Genomic DNA, 20357 nt, shown 5'->3' on the forward strand with positions numbered 1-20357 from the left:
TCTCTATGTGTCGTCCCTGCTCCTCCTCCAAGGACCCCTGAGAGATGACCTCATCTTTCTCCTTCCCTATGTTTTTTGGTCTGCACCTTGGTTTCTTCCTGAAGCTAGGGTAATTTTCCATGTTTTAGCAGCACCTTTATCTTTGCTCCCTTTTAACCCGCTGGCCTTGAGGTCTCTTCCATGTTGACACTTTACTGGCCTCGTCTGGAGGTTGCTTGCCCTGCCTGCCTGGGCCTCAATTCTCAGTCCTATCCCTTTCCTGCTTGGAGGCCAAGGGCTGCTTGGACATTGAGTTGGACTCCCTAATTTCCCCTCTCTATGGAGCAGTCAGAGTGACTGGCTATATCGGCCTTCTTGGAGACTGGTCAACACCAGAAACCGCCCAATTCTGCAATGGCTTTTATTCCCTTCGGAGACTTGTTGGTGTCTTGGACTCCCCAGCAGGAGGAAAGTGAGTCCCTGGGCACAAACACTTTCTAAGCCTCTGCTTAAGTCATGCTTTCTCCAGTACCATCACAGGTAAGTAGAATTTATAGCCATGTTTTTCACAATGGGTGACATAGCAGACAGAGTACCTACAAACTGGAAAAGGACAGGGGATGGTGAACAGGCCTGACTCAAGAGGGGGTTCTGGATCTTCTGGGGGGTAACTGACTTGTTACCAATGCTGTACCGAGTACTTGGTTAATTACCTGCAGAATCCAGCCTGTTCCTAATATGCCTTTGGAATCATGCTGTTTGTGCTCTCCCATTCTAGATCTTCCTCAGCAGCACCGTTTAGAGCGAATCAACTAGTTTAGTCCGGGCCAATCAGTAAGACTAGAGGAAGTCAATGAACTTACAGCTTAGAGATTTTCAGTGTCTATCACCAGTCAGGCCTATGTTTGTAATGTCTTCTAGCTTCCAGATTAGTACCAGGCGGATACTAGAGCTGTGTATTTGATTAATTTATCTATGTACTCCACCTGCTATCGTTAAGAAGGAAGCCACTGCTATGAGTCTCTGTGTTAGACCCCCTGAGAACCAGCAAAGGACATCCTTTTTCCATGTCGGCCCTAAGCTCGACCTCTCAATACCAGTAAACATGCATTATTTGTTGCCTAGTAACCCTCTATCCAGCAGAAGACTGATTTTTTTCTTTGAAGTTTTCCTTAAATACAGTTCTCCCTTCTAGCAATTCTTCAATGCCAGGCTTTTCTCCTCAAGGTGTCCCCTGCTTCAGAGCTTTCATACCCTTGTCCTAGGTGCCTGGAAGTCAGTATTTTGCTAGCAGCCTTCATATGAAGATGTAGAACTCTCAGCTCCTCCTGCACCATGCCTGTATGGATGCTGTCATGCTCTTGCCTTGATGATAATCTAAACCTGTAAGCCAGCCCCAATTAAATGTTGTCCTTGTAAGACTTGCCTTGGTCACAGTGTCTCTTCACAGCAGTAAAACCCCAACTAAAATACTCGCTTGTCTTTTCAAGTGGATGCCTGGTTGGGGATTTAGCTCAGTGGTAGAGTGCTTGCCTAGCAAGCCAAGGCCCTAGGTTCGGTCCCCAGCTCCGGAAAAACAAAACAAAACAAAACAAAACAAAACAAAACAAAACAAAACAAAACAAAACAAAACATGGCTATATCAAGTGGATGCCTATCCACTTGTATAGCAGAATATCATTAGCTTATCTTTTCTGGGACCAACAAGATGGCTCTGCTGGTAAAACTGTTTGTATACAAGCCTGACAGCCTAAGTTTGATCCCTGGATCCCTTGACAGAAGGGGAAAACTGAGTCCTGAAAGGACCTCCATAGTCATACTGTGGCACGCCCATGTATGCCGCGCACACATGAGGAACAGTAATAATAATAAATGATTTTATTAAAAATAAGAAAATGATATTTTATTACTTATGAAAAATAGAAAAATTGTCATCAAATATGTATCTAAACAGTTGAGCATAGGTTCTGTCCACCTGTGATACAGTGGTAGAGAGAGGCCCAGCCTGAGCTATGGAGAGAGCCCATCAAAAGGCATAGTGCTGTAACTCCATAGTAAAGTGTTTGTCTAGTATCCACAAGACCCTGGACTTAAGGCCTAGCACTAGAAGAAACTTGATCTAACTATTTAAGTCCTTTAGACCATTCTGTGCCTTGCCCACAACCCTCCATACAGGCCTCCCAGGGATATCAACCAAATATGGCATATCAAGTTATAATAACACTAGGCACCTCCCCTAGTATTAAAACTGGACTAGAGGAAGCAATCCAGTAGAAGGAAAAGGTTCCCAAAAGCAAGCCAGAGTCAGAGACAGCTCCCACTCCCACTATTAGGAATCCCACAAGAAGACCAAGCTACACAACTCTAACACATTTGCAGAGAGCCTACGTCAGACCCATGCAGGCTCCCTGTGAGCTCCTATGGGCTTAGGTCAGTTGATTCTGTGCTTCTTCATGTGGTGCTCTTGACTCCTCTGGCTCCTTCCGCCTCCCTCTTCCACAGGATTCCTTGAGCTCCACCTAATGTTTGTGAGTCTCTGCATCTGTTTCAGTTAGATGCTGGAAGAAAACTCTCTGATGCCTATTTTACTAGATGCCTATCCACTTGTATAGCAGAATATCATTAGTCATCATTTTTTCATTTTTATCGAATATTCTCTTTATCTACATTTCAAATATTATCCCCCTTCCTGGATTCCCCTCCAGAAACCCCATATCCTATTCCCCCACCCCCGGCCTCCATGAGGGTTCTCCCCCACCCACCTACCCACTGCCCCCACCTAACCACCCTGGCATTTCCCTATACTTGGGCATAAAGCCTTCACAGGACCAAGGGCCTCTACTCCCATTGATGCCTCTCCTCCCCACAAGACCATCCATTGTTACATATGCAGTTGGAGGCATGAGTTACTCTATGTGTACTCTTTGGTTGCTGGTTTAGTCCCCGGGAGTAGTCTGGTTGGTTGATATTGTTTTTGCTATAGGGTTGCAAGCCCTCTCAGCTACCTCAGGCCTTTCTCTAAGTCCTCCACTGGGGAACCTGTTCTCAGTCCAGTGATTGGGTGCAAACATCTGCCTCTGTATTTGTCAGGCTTTGGAAGAGCCTCTCAGGAAACAGCTATATTAGGCTCCTGTTAGCATTCACCTCTTGGCATTCACAATAGTTACTGGGTTTGGTGAATGCATGTGGAATGACTTCCATGTGTGGCAGTCTCTGGATGGCCTTTCCTTCAATCTCTGCTCCACACTTTGTCTCCGTATTTCCTCCTGTATTTTGTCCCCCTTCTAAGAATTACTGAAACATCCACACTTTGGTCTTTCTTCTTCTTGAGCTTCATGTGGTATCTTAGGTAACTCAATTGTATCTTAGCTTTTGGGCAATGAGTGCATATCATGTGTGTTCTTCTGTGATTGGGTTACCTCACGGAGGATGATATTTTCTAGTTCCATCCATTTGCCTAAGAATTTCATGAAGTCATTGTTTTTAATAGCTGAGTAGTACTCCATTGTGTAAATTTATCATATTTTCTGTATCCATTTTTCTGTTGAGGGACATCTGGGTTCTTTCCAGCTTCTGGTTATAATAAATGCAGTTGCGATGAACATAGTGGAGCATGTGTCTTTGTTGTATGTTGGAGCATCTTTTGGGTATAGGCCCAGGAGAGGTATAGCTGGGTCCTCAGTTAGTGGAATGACCAATTTTCTGAGGAACCTCCAGACTGATTTCCAGAGTGGTTATACCAGTTTGCAATCCCACCAACAATGGAGGAGTGTTCCTCTTTTTCCACATCCTCTACTGTCACCTGAATTTTTGTTCTTAACCATTCTGTCTGGTGTGAGGTGGAGTCTCAGGGTTCTTTTGATTTGCATTTCCCTGATGATTAAGGATGTTGAACATTTCTTTAGGTGCTTTTAGGCCATTTGATATTACTCAGCTGAGAATGTTTTGTTTAGCTCTGTACCCCATTTTTAATATGGTTATTTGGCTCTCTGGAGTCTAAGTTCTTGAGTTCTTTGTATTTTTGGATATTAGCCCTCTATCAGATGTAGGATTGGCAAAGATCTTTTCCTAATTTGTTGGTTGCTGTTTTGTCCTAATGACAGTGTCCTTTGCCTTACAGAAGCTTTGCAGTTTTATGAGGTACAATTTGTCGATTCTTGATCTTCAAACATAAGCCATTGGTGTTTTGTTCAGGAAATTTTCGTCTGTGCCCACGTGTTCGAGGCTCTTGCCCACTTTCTCTTGTATTAGTTTCAGTGTCTCTGGTCTTATGTAGAGGTCTTTGACCCACTTGGACTTGATCTCTGTACAAGGCAATAAGAATGGATGGATTTGCATTCATCTACCTGCTGACTGCCACTTGAATCAGTACCATTTGTTGAACATGATGTCTTTTTTCCATTGGATGGTTTTCACTCCTTTGTCAAAGATCAAGTCCTTAGGTGTGTGGGTTTATTTCTGGGTCTTCAATTCTATTTCAGTGGTCTACCTGCCTGTCTCTGTACCAATACCATACAGTTTTTTTTAAATCACTATTGCTTTGTAATACAGCTTGAGGTCAGGGATGGTGATTCCCCCAGAAGTTCTTTTATTGTTGAGGATAGTTTTCGTTATCCTGTTTTTTTGTTTTGTTTTGTTTTGTGTTTTTTGTTTGTTTGTTTGTTTTGTTATGACAGAGGAATTTGCAAATTGCTTTTTCTAACTCTATGAAGAATTGAATTGGAATTTTGATGGGGATTGCTTTTGGCAAGATAGTGATTTTTACTATACTAAACCTGTCAATCCATGAGCATGGGAGGTCTTTCCATATTCTGAGATCTTCAATTTCTTTCTTCAGAGACTTGAAGTTCTTTCACTTGTTTTGTTAGTCACACCAAGGTATCTTATATTATTTGTGACTATTGTGAAAGGTGTCATTTCCCTAATTTCTTTCACAACCTGTTTATCCTTCCAGTAGAGGAAGGCTACTACTGATTTCATTATACCCAGCCACTCTGCTGAAGTTGTTGATCAGGTTTAGAAGTTCTCTAGTGGAGATTTTGAGGTCACGTAGGTATACTATCATATCATCTGCAAATAGTGATATTTTGATTCTTCCTTTCCAATTTGTATCCCTTTGACCTCCTTTTGTTGTCTGATTGCTCTGGCTAGGACTTCAAGTACTATATTGAATAGGTTGGGAGAGAGTGGGCAGCCTTGTCTAGTCCCTGATTTTAGTGGGATTGCTTCAAGTTTCTCTCCATTTAGTTTGATGTTGGCTACATTGTTTGCTGTATATTGCTTTTACTATGTTTAGGTATGGGTATTGAATTCCTTAACTTTCCAAGACTTTTATCATGAAGGGGTGTTGAATGTTGCCAAATTCTTTCTGAACATCTAATGAAAATGATCATGTAGTTTTTTTTCTTTGAGCTTGTTTATATAGTGAATTATGTTGATGGATTTCCATATATTGAAACATCCCTGCATCCCTGGGATGAAGCCTACTTGATCATGATGGATGATCATTTTGATGTATTCTTGGATTCGGTTTGTGAGAATTTTATTGAGTACTTTTAATCCATATTCATAGGGGAAATTGGTCTGAAGTTTGCTTTCTTTGTTGGGTCTTTGTTTAGTTTAGGTATAAGTGTAATTGTGGCTTCATAGAATGAATTGAGTATTGTTTCCTTTGTATTTTATGGAATAGTTTGAAAAGTATTGGTCTTCTTTGAAGGTCTGGTAGATTTCAGCACTAAACCCATCTGGCCCTGGGAAGTTTTTGGTCGGGAGACTTTTAATAACTGCTTCTATTTCTTTAGGGGTTATGGGACTGTTTAGATGGCTATCTGATCCTGATTTAACTTTGGTACTTGGTATCTGTCTGGAAAATTGTCCATTTCATCCAGATTTTCCAGTTTTGTTGAGAATATGCTTTTGTAGTAGATCTGATGATTTTTGGAATTTCTTCAGTTTCTGTTGTTATGTCTCCCTTTTCATTTCTGATTTTGTTAATTTACATACTGTCTCTGTACCCTCTGGCTAGTCTGCCTAAGGGTTTATCTATCTTGTTGACTTTCTTAAAGAACCAGTTCTTTGTTTGGTTGATCCATTGTATATTTCTTTTTGTTTCTACTTAATTTCAGTCCTGAGTTTGATTATTTCCTGACGTCTACTCCTCCTGGGTGTATTTGCTTCTTTTTGTCCTAGAGCTTTCAGGTGTGCTTTCAAGTTTCCTTTTGGAGGCATCAGAGCTATGAGTTTTCCTTTTAGCACTGCTTGTGTCTCATAAATTCTGGTATGTTGTGCCTTCATTTTCATTAAATTCTAAAAAGTCTTTAATTTCTTTCTTAATTTCTTCCTTGACCAAGTTATCATTGAGTAGAGAGCATTGTTCAGCTTCCATGTGTACGTGTGCTTTCTGTTGTTTTTGTCATTAATGGAGACCAGCCTTAGTCAGTGGTGATCTGATAGGATGCATGGGATCATTTCAATCTTTTTGTATCTGTTGAGGCCTGTTTTGTGACCGATTATATGGTCAGTTTTGGAGAAGGTATCATGAGGTGCTGAGAAGAAGATATATTCTTTTGTTTTAGGATGAAATGTTCTATAGATATCTGTTAAATACATTTGGTTCATAACTTCTGTTAGTTTCTCTGTGTCTCTGTTTAGTTTCTGTTCCCATGATCCGTCCATTGATAAGAGTGGGGTGTTGAAATCTCCCACTATTATTGTGTGAGGTGCAATGTGTGCTTTGTGCTTTAGTAAAGTTTCTTTTATGAATGTGGGTGCCCTTGCATTTGGAGCATAGATGTTCATAATTGAGAGTTTGTCTTGGTGAATTTTTCCTTTGATAAGTATGAAGTGTCCTACCTTATCTTTCTTGATATCTTTTGGTTGAAAGTCAAATTTATTTGATATTAGAATGGCTACTCCAGCTTATTTCTTGGGATCATTTGCTCGGAAAATTTTTTCCAGCCTTTTACTCTGAGGTAGCGTCTTCATCTTTGTCACTGAGGTGGGTTTCCTGTATGCAGCAAAATGCTGGGTCCTGTTTATGTATCCAGGAGGGAATTGAATACATTGATGTTAAGAGACATTAAGAAAAAGTGATTGTTGCTTCCTGTTATTTTTGTTGTTAGAGGTGGAATTATGTTTGTAAGGCTTTCTTCTTTTGGGCTTGTTGAAAGAAATTACGTACTTGCTTTTTCTAGGGTGCAGTTTCCTTTCTTGTTTTGGAGTTTTCCATCTATTATCCTTTGTAGGGCTGGATTTGTGTGAAGATATTATGTAAATTTGGTTTTGTCATGAAATTTGTTAGTTTCTCTATCTATGTTAATTGAGCATTTTGCTGGGTATTGTAGCCTGGGATGTCATTTGTGTTCTCTTAGGGTGTATATCACATCTGCCCAGGATCTTCTGGCTTTCATAGTCTTTGTTGACAACTCTGCTATAATTCTAGTAGGTTTGCCCTGATATGTTACTGACCTTTTTTCTCTTACTGATTTTAATACTCTTTTTTGTTTTGTGCATTTGGTGTTGTGATTATTATGTGATGGAAGGAGTTTCTTTTCTGGTCCAGTCTATTTGGAATTCTTCTTTATATTAGGGAAGTTTTCTTCTATAATTTTGTTGAAGATATTTACTGGCCCTTTATATTGGGAATCTTCACTCTCTTCTATACCTATTATCCTTAGCTTTGGTCTTCTCATCATGTCCTGGATTTTCTGGATATTTTGGGTTGGGAGTTTTTTGCATTTTGTGTTTTCTTTGACTGTTGTCACAATGTCTCCTATGGTATCTTATGCACCTGCATTCTTCTATCTCTTGTATCCTGTTGGTGATGCTTGCATCTATGACTTCTGATCTCTTCCCTAGGTTTTCTATCTCCAGGGTTTTCTCCCTTTGGGATGTCTTTATTGTTTCTATTTCCATTTTTAGATCCTGGATGGTTTTGTTCAATCCCTTCACCCATTTGGATGTGTTTTCTTGTAATTCTTTAAGGGATTTTTGACTTTCCTCTTTTAGGGCTTCTACCTGTTTACTTGTGTTTTCCTGTATTTCTTTAAGGGATTTATTTATGTCCTTCCTAAATTCCTCTGTCATCATCATGATATATGATTTTAAATGCAAATCTTGCTTATCTGGTGTGATGGTGTATTCAGGACTTGCTGTGGTGGGAGAATTGGGCTCTGATGATGCCATGTAGCTTTGGTTTCTGTTGCTTTTGTTCCTGTGCTTGCCTCTTGCCATCTGGTTATCCCAAGCGTTACTTGCACTTGCTGTCTCTGACTGCAGCCTGTGCCTCCTGTGATCCTGGTTGTGTCAGAACTCCTTGGAGTCCAGTTGTCTCTGTGATCCTGTGATTCTGAGATCCTGCAATCCTGAGATTCTGTTGTGTCAGAGCTCTTGGGAGTCAATATTTTCAGGATGTCGCAGGAGTGGGTGCAGAGCCAGATCGCCGGGTTTGCTCTGGGCACAGATGTAAGCTGGAAGGGACCTGTGCATCTAGCTAGGCGGGATCTCATGTTTCCCTGGTTCCTGTGTGGGTCTCAGTTATGCTGGAAAGGTGTTGTGGCCTCATTTGTGATCTTGAGTGTGCCAGAAGTCTAATGCTCCAGGTTGTGTCTGATCTCCTGGGAATCCAGCTTTCTCTGTGATCCTGTATTCCTGTGATCCTGTGATCCTGTGATCTGGGATTTCAGAGCACCTCTGATCCTGAGCCTATTAGAGTGCCTGGGCGTTGAGCTTTCTCTGGGTGTGGTTGGACTGGGTGCAGAGTCAGCGCCCAAGGTCTGCTCAGGGGACTGGTTCAGACTGGAAGAAGCCCATGCCACTGGCTGGGTCCTGTGTCCCTGGATCCTGGGGGTTCCGGTTACTCTGGGTGTGGGGGCAGGTGTTGGGGCAGATGTTGTGGCCTCTCCTGTGATCCTGGGTGTTTCAGAGTACCTGAAGTTGGACTCTCTTTGGGTTTTGTAGAAGTGGGTGCAGAGTCAGCGCCCAAGGTCTGCTCAGGACACTGGTTCAGATCGGAAGGAATCCGTGCCACTGGTTGGGCGGGGTTCTTATGTCCCTGGATCCTCGGGGTCTCAGTTACTTTGGATGTTGGGGTAGTTGTTGTGGCCTTCTCACCTCTGATCCTGGGCACGTTAAAGCACCTGGGAATCTGGCTTCCTTTGGGTGTTAAGTCAATGGGTGTGGAACCAGTGCCCCAGGTCTGCTCAGGGCAGTGCATTAGTAAACATTTTATTGATTTCTTTTTTACGGTGTTTGGTTATATTCTGGGTTTCTGACTATCCAGGCAATGGGCTCCCTCTCATGGTATGGGACTCAAGTTTAAGTAGGCATTGGTTGTCCACCCCCACAGGTCCTGCTACATTACCCCAGCGCATCAGTAGGCAGGACAGGTAAAAGGATTTGTTCCTGTTTTATTATCCCAGTCCATTTCTAGAAACATTCACAGGTTATAGAAGATGACTGGTTCAGGTCCATGGCTAGAACTCTTTGTTAGGCTCACTCTCATAGATTCCAGTGAGTTTTTACTGTAGTAAGTTTCCACATCACCCCTCAGTACCCTCTTCCTCCATTCCTCTCCAATCCCCATCTTATCTCTCCTGTTCCCATCCCACCAGACAACAGTCTTTCCCCTTTCCAGAGAGACCTTGTTACTTTGCCTCTCTGCAACTGTGGGTTGCAGTACGATTGTCTTTTACTTTAGAGCTAATGCCCACCTATAAGCAAGGACATACTATGTTTGTCCTTCATGGTCTGGGTTACATCATTCAGGATGTTTTTATAGTTCCATCCATTTGCCTTCTAATTTCATGATGTTATTTCTTTTCATCAATGACTAATATCCCATTGTGTAAAGTACATTAAATCTATTTAAAATCCATTCTTAGGTCAAGAGACATCTAAGTTATCCCTAGTTTATGGATATTACAAAACAACAACAGCAACAGCAACAACAGCAGCAGCAGCAGCAGCAGCAACAACAACAACAACAGCAACAACAACAAAGCTGCTATTAACATAGTTCAGCAAGTGTCCTTGTTGTATGATGGATTTTTTTTTTTTGACCATATGGCCAGGAGTGGTATAGCTGGTTCTTGAGGTAGGTAAGTTCCAATTTTTCTGGAAAACCACCATATTTGTTTACAAAGTGACTATACAAGTATGTATGAGTGTTCCTCTTGCTCCGCATCTTTACCAGCAAGAGCTGTCACTTGTGTTTTTGACCTTAGCCACTCTGACAGGTGTCAGAATTATGATTTATATTCCTAATGGGTAAGTATGTTAAACATTTATGTGTTTCTCTGCCATTTAAAATTCTTCAATTGATAATTGTCTGTTTATATCTGTATCTCGTTTTTAATTGGATTGTTTGCTTTGTTAATGTCTAGCTTCTTGAGTTCTTTATATATTTTGGAAATTAGTCCTCTGTCAGATATGGAGTTTGTGAGAATCTTTTCCTATTCTGTTGGTTGTTATTTTGTCCTGTTGATGGTATCCTTTATCTTATAGAAGTTTTTCAGTTATATGAGGTTCCATTTATAAATTGTTGATCGGGCTGGAGAGATGGCTCAGCTGTTAAAGGCTAGGCTCACAACCAAAAATATAAATTGTTGATCTTAGTGCCTATGCTAGTGGTGTTCTGTTCAGGAAGTTGTCTCCTGGGCCTTTGCGATCAAGGCTGTTCCTTCTGTTCTCTTCTATTAGGTTCAATGTATCTGTACTTACCTTAAGGTCTTTAATCCACTTGGACTTGAGTTTTGTTCAAGGTGATGATATGGATCTATTAGCATTCTTCTATGTACAGACATCCAGTAAGACCAGTACCATTTATTGAAGATGCTGTCTTTTCTCAATTGGATGATTTTGGCTCCTTTGTCCAAACACCAGGTGTCCATAGGTATGTAGATTTATGTCTGGATCTTCAATTTGATTCCATTGATGAAATTTTTCTGTTTTTATGCCCATGCCATGTGGTTTTTATCACTATAGTTCAATAGTACATCTTGAGAACAGGAATGGTGATATCTCTGGAAGTTCTTTTATTATATAAGATTGTTTTAGTCATCCTGGATCTTTGTTTTTCCATGTGAAATTGAGAATTTTTCTTTAAGGTCTGTAAATAATTGTGTTAGAATTTTAATGAGAATTGCATTGAATCTTAGATTCCTTTTGGTAAGATGGTCAATTTTACTATGTTAATCCTACTGGTCTATGAGAATGGGAGATCTTTCTATCTTTTGATACCTTCTTCAGTTTCTTTTTCAAAGAGGTGAATTTCTTGTCATACAGGTCTTTCACTTGCTGGGTTGGAGTTGCCCTAAGATAGTTTATGTTACTTGTAGTTATTGTGGAGGATCTTGTTTCCCTGATTTCTTCTTCAGCCTGTTTGTCATTTGTGTATAGGAGGACTACTGATTTTTGTTTTAATTTAATCTTGTATCCAACCACTTAACTGAAAGTGTTTATCAGCTGTAGGAGTTCCCTAATAGAAATTTTAGGGTCCCCCTATGTATACTATCATCTCATCTGCAGATAGCAATATTTTGACTCCTTTCTTTCCAATCTGTAACCCATTCAGTTCCCTTAGTTGTCTTATTGTTCAAGTACTTCAAGTACAATATTAAATAGATATGAAGGGAGTAGAATATGTTTTGTTTCTGATTTTAGTGAAATTGCTTTGACTTTCTCTCCACTTAATTTGAGCAAGAGGCTTGCTTAAATTGACTTTATTATGTTTAGGTATGTCATTGATATCCCTAATTTTTACAAGACATTTATGATGAAAATGTATTGGATTTTGTCAAAGGCTTTTTAGCAAGTACTGAAATGATTATGTATTTTTTCTTTCAGTTTGTTTGTTTATATGGTGGATTATATTGACAGATTTTTATATATTGAATTATCCTTGAATCTCTGGATGAACCTGCTTGATCATGGTAGATGATCTTTTTGATGTGTTTTTGGATTCAATTTGTGTTTTTGAATCAATGTTCATGAGGGAATTTGATCTATAATTTTCTTCTTTTGTTGAATTTTCATGTGGCTTGGGTATCAGAGTATTTGTGGGCTCATAACATGTATTTGGCAATATTCTTTCTGTTTCTATTTTGTAGAATATTTGAAAAGTATTGGTATTAGATGTATTTTGAAAGCTTGGCAGATTTCTGGGATAAAACTATCTGACCCAGGTCATTTTTGGTTGGGAGACTTAATGACTACTTCTATTTCCTTGGTGAGTATAGGTCTATTTAAATTGTTTATCTGATTTTGATTGAACTTTGTAAAGTAGTAAGTATCAAGAAAATTGTCCATTTATTAAAAAGATTTTAATTTTGTGGAGGACTTGTTTTTGAAGTTTGACTTAATGATTCTTCGAATTTCCTCAGTATCTGTTGTTATGTCCCCCTTTTTGTTTCCAATTTTGTTAATTTGGATAGTCTCTCTCTCTCTCTCTCTCTCTCTCTCTCTCTCTCTCTCTCTCTCTCCGTTTTAAATAGTTTGGATCAGAGTCCTTTTATCTTGTTGATTTTCTCAAAGAAGCAACTTCTTGTTTCATTGATTCTTTGTATTGTTCTCTGTGTTTCTATTTTATTGATTCCAGATATGAGTTTTATAGTTTCCTGCCATCTTCTCCTCTTGGGTATGTTTGCTTCTTTTTATTCTAGAGATTTCAGGTGTGCTGTTAGTTGATGTATGAGATCTCTCCAGTGTCTTCAAGAAGGTACCTAGTACTGTGAACTTTCCTCTTAGCAGTGCTTTCATTGTGTCCCCTAAGTTTGGGTATGTGGTGCCTTCTTTTATATTGACTAGGAGATCTATAATTTCTTTCTTTGTTCTTCTTTGATCTGATGATCATTAAGTAAATAATTGTACAGTTTCCATGAGTTCATAGACTTTCTGTTGTTGCTGAAATCCAGCTTTAATCCAGGGTAGTCTGATAGGATGTGGGGTGTGGTTTTAATTTCTTGTATCTTTTGAGACTTGGTTATAACTAAATATGTGGTCAGTTTTGGAGATGGTTCCATATGGTGCTGAGAAGAAGGTCTCTTATATTTGGGTAAAATGTTCTGTAGATATCTGTTAGGTTCATTTGACTCATAACATCTAGTTCCATTATTTCTGTTTAGTTTCTGTCTGGATGGTCTTTCCATTGGTGGTATATTGAAGTCTCTCACTATTAATGTGTGGAACTCAATGTATGAATTATGCTTCAGTAATGTTTCTTTTACAAATGTGGATGCCCTTGCATTTGGTGCATAGAACTTGAGAATTGAGGAGTCTTTTGGTGGATTTTTCTTTAGATGAGTATAATGTATCCTTCCATATCTCTTTTGATTAATTTTTGTTAGAAGTCTTTTTTATTAGATATTAGAATGGCTACTCCAGCTTGCTTCTTGGATCCACTTGCTTGGTAAATGTTTTTCTAAACTTTTACTCTTAGATAATGACTATCTTTGATGTTGAAGTGTGTTTCTTGTATGCAACAGAATGATGGATCCTGTTTTCACATTTATTCTGTTAGTCTACATTTTTTTTAAATTGGGGAATTGAGTCCATTGATATTGACAGCTATTAATGACCAATGGCTGTTAATTTTAGTGGTGGTGATGTGTTTGTGTGTGTGTGTGTGTGTGTGTGTGTGTGTGTGTGTGTGTGTGTGTGTTTCCATTCTTTTGATTTAACTGGTATGAGATTATTTATATCTTCTGTTTTCATGGATGTAGTTAAAGTTCTTTAAACAGAGTTTTCCTTCTAGCAACTTCTGTAAGGCTGGATTTATGGATAGATACTGCTTGAATTGACTTCGTCATGGAATAGCTTGTTTATTTAATCACCATCTACAGTGTCTATGGTGATTGAAAGTTTTGCTGGGTATAATATTCTAGGTTGACATCTGTGGTTTTTTAGAATCTGCAAGACTCTTGGAGTCTTTGTGCAGGCCCTTCTGTTTTTTGAGTCTCCATTTAGAAGTCAAGTATAATTCTAATAGTGTATCTTTATATGTTACTTGGTATTTTTCCCCTTGCATCTTTTAATTTTTTTATTCTGTATGTTTAGTATTTTGCATATGATATGGCCAAAGAACCTGCTTTTCTGATCCAATTTATTTGATGTTCTGTAAACATTTTGTAGCTTTACAGGTACATCCTTCTTGCTTGTTGTTTTTGTTTGTTTTGAGACATATTCTCACTATGTATCTGTGGGTGGCCCCAAGAATATGTAGACCAGCCCCTAGGAAGACCAGGCTAACTTTAAACTTACAGTCTCTCCCACCTGAGAACAGGAATTAAAAGCATGTGTTACTATGGTCAGTCTTTGATATACTTATGTATTTATGTATTTATGTATTTATTTATTTATTTATTTATTGTTTTTCAAGACAAGTTCTGTTTGTATAGTTCTGGGTGTCCTGGAACTCACTCTATAGACCTGGCTGGCCTTGAACACAGCAATCTGATTACATTTGCCTCCTAAATGCTATTATTTAATGTAAGTGCCACCACCTCCCAGGCATGTCCTTCTTAATGTTAGGAAATTATTTCTTCTATGATTTTCTTGATTTTTTTTTGCCTTTGAGCTGGCATCTTCTTCTATTCCTATTATTCTTAGATTTGGTCTTTTCATAGTGTCCTAGATTTCCTGGATGTTTTGTGTCAGGAAATATTCAGACTTAACATTTTCTTTGACTGCTGTATCAATTCTTCTTTTGTATCTCCTATACCTGAGATTCTTTCTTCTATCTCCTGTATTCTGTTGATGATTCTTGAGCCTGTTGTTCTTGTCTTCTTCCTGAGATTTTTCAACTCCAGGATTCTCTCAGTCTGTGTTTTCTTTATTCTCCTCTTTTCCCATATTCTGGTCTTGAAGAGTTTTTTTTTATTTCATTCACTTCTTTGTTTGTTCTTGCCTCTGTTGCATTTTTATTGGTTTTATCATTTCTTCCCATTGTTTGTGTTTTCCTAGATTTCTTTAAAGGATTTATTCATTTCATCTTTAAGGACCTCTGTCATCTTCATAAAATTATTATTATTTTTTTGATTTTTTTTTTATTAACTTGAGTATTTCTTATATACATTTCGAGTGTTATTCCCTTTCCCGGTTTCCGGGCAAACATCCCCCTCCCCCCTCCCCTTCCTTATGGGTGTTCCCCTCCCAACCCTCCCCCCATTGCCGCCCTCCCCCCATAGACTAGTTCACTGGGGGTTCAGTCTTAGCAGGACCCAGGGCTTCCCCTTCCACTGGTGCTCTTACTAGGATATTCATTGCTACCTATGGGATCAGAGTCCAGGGTCAGTCCATGTATAGTCTTTAGGTAGTGGCTTAGTCCCTGGAAGCTCTGGTTGCTTGGCATTGTTGTACTTTTGGGGTCTCGAGCCCCTTCAAGCTCTTCCAGTTCTTTCTCTGATTCCTTCAATAGGGGACCTATTCTCAGTTCAGTGGTTTGCTGCTGGCATTCGCCTCTATATTTGCTGTATTCTGGCTGTGTCTCTCAGGAGCGATCTACATCCGGCTCCTGTCGGTCTGCACTTCTTTGCTTCATCCATCTTGTCTAATTGGGTGGCTGTATATGTATGGGCCACATGTGGGGCAGGCTCTGAATGGGTGTTCCTTCAGTCTCTGTTTTAATCTTTGCCTCTCCCTTCCCTGCCAAGGGTATTCTTTTTCCTCATTTAAAGAAGGAGTGAAGCATTCACATTTTGATCATCCGTCTTGAGTTTCGTTTGTTCTAGGGATCTAGGGTAATTCAAGCATTTGGGCTAATAGCCACTTATCAATGAGTGCATACCATGTATGTCTTTCTGTGATTGGGTTAGCTCACTCAGGATGATATTTTCCAGTTCCAACCATTTGCCTACGAATTTCATAAACTCGTTGTTTTTGATAGCTGAGTAATATTCCATTGTGTAGATGTACCACATTTTTTGTATCCATTCCTCTGTTGAAGGGCATCTGGGTTCTTTCCAGTTTCTGGCTATTATAAATAAGGCTGCGATGAACATAGTGGAGCACGTGTCTCTTTTATATGTTGAGGCATCTTTTGGGTATATGCCCAAGAGAGGTATAGCTGGATCCTCAGGCAGTTCAATGTCCAATTTTCTGAGGAACCTCCAGACTGATTTCCAGAATGGTTTTACCAGTCTGCAATCCCACCAACAATGGAGGAGTGTTCCTCTTTCTCCACATCCTCGCCAGCATCTGCTGTCACCTGAGTTTTTGATCTTAGCCAATCGCACTGGTGTGAGGTGAAATCTCAGGGTTGTTTTGATTTGCATTTCCCTTATGACTAAAGATGTTGAACATTTCTTTAGGTGTTTCTCAGCCATTCGGCATTCCTCAGCTGTGAATTCTTTGTTTAGCTCTGAACCCCATTTTTTAATAGGGTTATTTGTTTCCCTGCGGTCTAACTTCTTGAGTTCTTTGTATATTTTGGAAATAAGGCCTCTATCTGTTGTAGGATTGGTAAAGATCTTTTCCCAATCTGTTGGTTGCCGTTTTGTCCTAACCACAGTGTCCTTTGCCTTACAGAAGCTTTGCAGTTTTATGAGATCCCATTTGTCGATTCTTGATCTTAGAGCATAAGCTTTTGGTGTTTTGTTCAGGAAATTTTTTCCAGTGCCCATGTGTTCCAGATGCTTCCCTAGTTTTTCTTCTATTAGTATGAGTGTGTCTGGTTTGATGTGGAGGTCCTTGATCCACTTGGACTTAAGCTTTGTACAGGGTGATAAGGATGGATCGATCTGCATTCTTCTACATGTTGCCCTCCAGTTGAACCAGCACCATTTGCTGAAAATGCTATCTTTTTTCCATTGGATGGTTTTGGCTCCTTTGTCAAAAATCAAGTGACCATAGGTGTGTGGGTTCATTTCTGGGTCTTCAATTCTATTCCATTGGTCTATCTGTCTGTCTCTGTACCAATACCATGCAGTTTTTATCACTATTGCTCTGTAATACTGCTTGAGTTCAGGGATAGTGATTCCCCCTGAAGTCCTTTTATTGTTGAGGATAGCTTTAGCTATCCTGGGTTTTTTGTTATTCCAGATGAATTTGCAAATTGTTCTGTCTAACTCTTTGAAGAATTGGATTGGTATTTTGATGGGGATTGCATTGAATCTGTAGATTGCTTTTGGTAAAAGGGCCATTTTTACCATATTAATCCTGCCAATCCATGAGCATGGGAGATCTTTCCATCTTCTGAGGTCTTCTTCAATTTCTTTCCTCAGTGTCTTGAAGTTCTTATTGTACAGATCTTTTACTTGCTTGGTTAAAGTCACACCGAGGTACTTTATATTATTTGGGTCTATTATGAAGGGTGTCGTTTCCCTAATTTCTTTCTCGGCTTGTTTCTCTTTTGTATAGAGGAAGGCAACTGATTTATTTGAGTTAATTTTATACCCAGCCACTTTGCTGAAGTTGTTTATCAGCTTTAGTAGTTCTCTGGTGGAACTTTTGGGATCACTTAAATATACTATCATGTCATCTGCAAATAGTGATATTTTGACCTCTTCTTTTCCGATCTGTATCCCTTTGATCTCCTTTTGTTGTCTGATTGCTCTGGCTAGAACTTCAAGAACTATATTGAATAAGTAGGGAGAGAGTGGGCAGCCTTGTCTAGTCCCTGATTGTAGTGGGATTGCTTCAAGTTTCTCTCCATTTAGTTTAATGTTAGCAACTGGTTTGCTGTATATGGCTTTTACTATGTTTAGGTATGGGCCTTGAATTCCTATTCTTTCCAGGACTTTTATCATGAAGGGGTGTTGAATTTTGTCAAATGCTTTCTCAGCATCTAATGAAATGATCATGTGGTTCTGTTCTTTCAGTTTGTTTATATAATGGATCACGTTGATGGTTTTCCGTATATGAAACCATCCCTGCATACCTGGGATGAAGCCAACTTGATCATGGTGGATGATTGTTTTGATGTGCTCTTGAATTCGGTTTGCCAGAATTTTATTGAGTACTTTTGCGTCGATATTCATAAGGGAAATTGGTCTGAAGTTCTCTTTCTTTGTTGTGTCTTTGTGTGGTTTAGGTATAAGAGTAATTGTGGCTTCGTAGAAGGAATTCGGTAGGGCTCCATCTGTTTCAATTTTGTGGAATAGTTTGGATAATATTGGTATGAGGTCTTCTATGAAGGTTTGATAGAATTCTGCACTAAACCCGTCTGGACCTGGGCTCTTTTTGGTTGGGAGACCTTTAATGACTGCTTCTATTTCCTTAGGAGTTATGGGGTTGTTTAACTGGTTTATCTGTTCCTGATTTAACTTCGATACCTGGTATCTGTCTAGGAAATTGTCCATTTCCTGAAGATTTTCAAATTTTGTTGAATATAGGTTTTTATAGTAAGATCTGATGATTTTTTGAATTTCCTCTGAATCTGTAGTTATGTCTCCCTTTTCATTTTTGATTTTGTTAATTTGGACACACTCTCTGTGTCCTCTCGTTAGTCTGGCTAAGGGTTTATCTATCTTGTTGATTTTCTCAAAGAACCAACTTTTGGTTCTGTTGATTCTTTCTATGGTCCTTTTTGTTTCTACTTGGTTGATTTCAGCTCTGAGTTTGATTATTTCCTGCCTTCTACTCCTCCTGGGTGTATTTGCTTCTTTTTGTTCTAGAGCTTTTAGGTGTGCTGTCAAGCTGCTCACATATGCTCTTTCCTGTTTCTTTCTGCAGGCACTCAGCGCTATGAGTTTTCCTCTTAGCACAGCTTTCATTGTGTCCCATAAGTTTGAGTATGTTGTATCTTCATTTTCATTAAATTCTAAAAAGTTTTTAATTTCTTTCTTTATTTCTTCCTTGACCAGGTTATCATTGAGTAGAGCATTGTTCAATTTCCACGTATATGTGGGCATTCTTCCCTTATTGTTATTGAAGACCAGTTTTAGGCCGTGGTGGTCCGATAGCACGCATGGGATTATTTCTATCTTTCTGTACCTGTTGAGGCCCGTTTTTTGACCAATTATATGGTCAATTTTGGAGAAAGTACCATGAGGAGCTGAGAAGAAGGTATATCCTTTTGCTTTAGGATAGAATGTTCTATAAATATCCGTTAAGTCCATTTGGCTCATGACTTCTCTTAGTCTGTCTACATCACTGTTTAATTTCTGTTTCCATGATCTGTCCATTGATGAGAGTGGGGTGTTGAAATCTCCCACTATTATTGTGTGAGGTGCAATGTGTGTTTTGAGCTTTAGTAAGGTTTCTTTTACGTATGTAGGTGCCCTTGTATTCGGGGCATAGATATTTAGGATTGAGAGTTCATCTTGGTTGATTTTTCCTTTGATGAATATGAAGTGTCCTTCCTTATCTTTTTTGATGACTTTTAGTTGGAAATTGATTTTATTTGATATTAGAATGGCTACTCCAGCTTGCTTCTTCTGACCATTTGCTTGGAAAGTTGTTTTCCAGCCTTTCACTCTGAGGTAGTGTCTGTCTTTGTCTCTGAGGTGTGTTTCCTGTAGGCAGCAGAATGCAGGGTCCTCGTTGCGTATCCAGTTTGTTAATCTATGTCTTTTTATTGGGGAGTTGAGGCCATTGATATTGAGAGATATTAAGGAATAGTGATTATTGCTTCCCGTTATATTCATATTTGGATGTGAGGTTATGTTCGTGTGCTTTCATTCTCTTTGTTTTGTTGCCAAGACGATTAGTTTCTTGCTTCTTCTAGGGTATAGCTTGCCTCCTTATGTTGGGCTTTCCCATTTATTATCCTTTGTAGTGCTGGATTTGTAGAAAGATACTGTGTAAATTTGGTTTTGTCATGGAATATCTTGGTTTCTCCATCAATGTTAATTGAGAGTTTTGCTGGATACAGTAATCTGGGCTGGCATTTGTGTTCTCTTAGGGTCTGTATAACATCAGTCCAGGATCTTCTGGCCTTCATAGTTTCTGGCGAGAAGTCTGGTGTGATTCTGATAGGTCTCCCTTTATATGTTACTTGACCTTTTTCCCTTACTGCTTTTAATATTCTTTCTTTATTTTGTGCATTTGGTGTTTTGACAATTATGTGACGGGAGGTGTTTCTTTTCTGGTCCAATCTATTTGGAGTTCTGTAGGCTTCTTGTATGTCTATGGGTATCTCTTTTTTTAGGTTAGGGAAGTTTTCTTCTATGATTTTGTTGAAGATATTTACTGGTCCTTTGAGCTGGGAGTCTTCACTCTCTTCTATACCTATTATCCTTAGGTTTGATCTTCTCATTGAGTCCTGGATTTCCTGTATGTTTTGGACCAGTAGCTTTTTCCGCTTTACATTATCTTTGACAGTTGAGTCAATGATTTCTATGGAATCTTCTGCTCCTGAGATTCTCTCTTCCATCTCTTGTATTCTGTTGGTGAAGCTTGTATCTACAGCTCCTTGTCTCTTCTTTTGGTTTTCTATATCCAGG

This window comes from Rattus norvegicus, chromosome 17, assembly GCF_036323735.1.
Source record: "Rattus norvegicus strain BN/NHsdMcwi chromosome 17, GRCr8, whole genome shotgun sequence".
Lineage (NCBI taxonomy): Eukaryota > Metazoa > Chordata > Mammalia > Rodentia > Muridae > Rattus > Rattus norvegicus.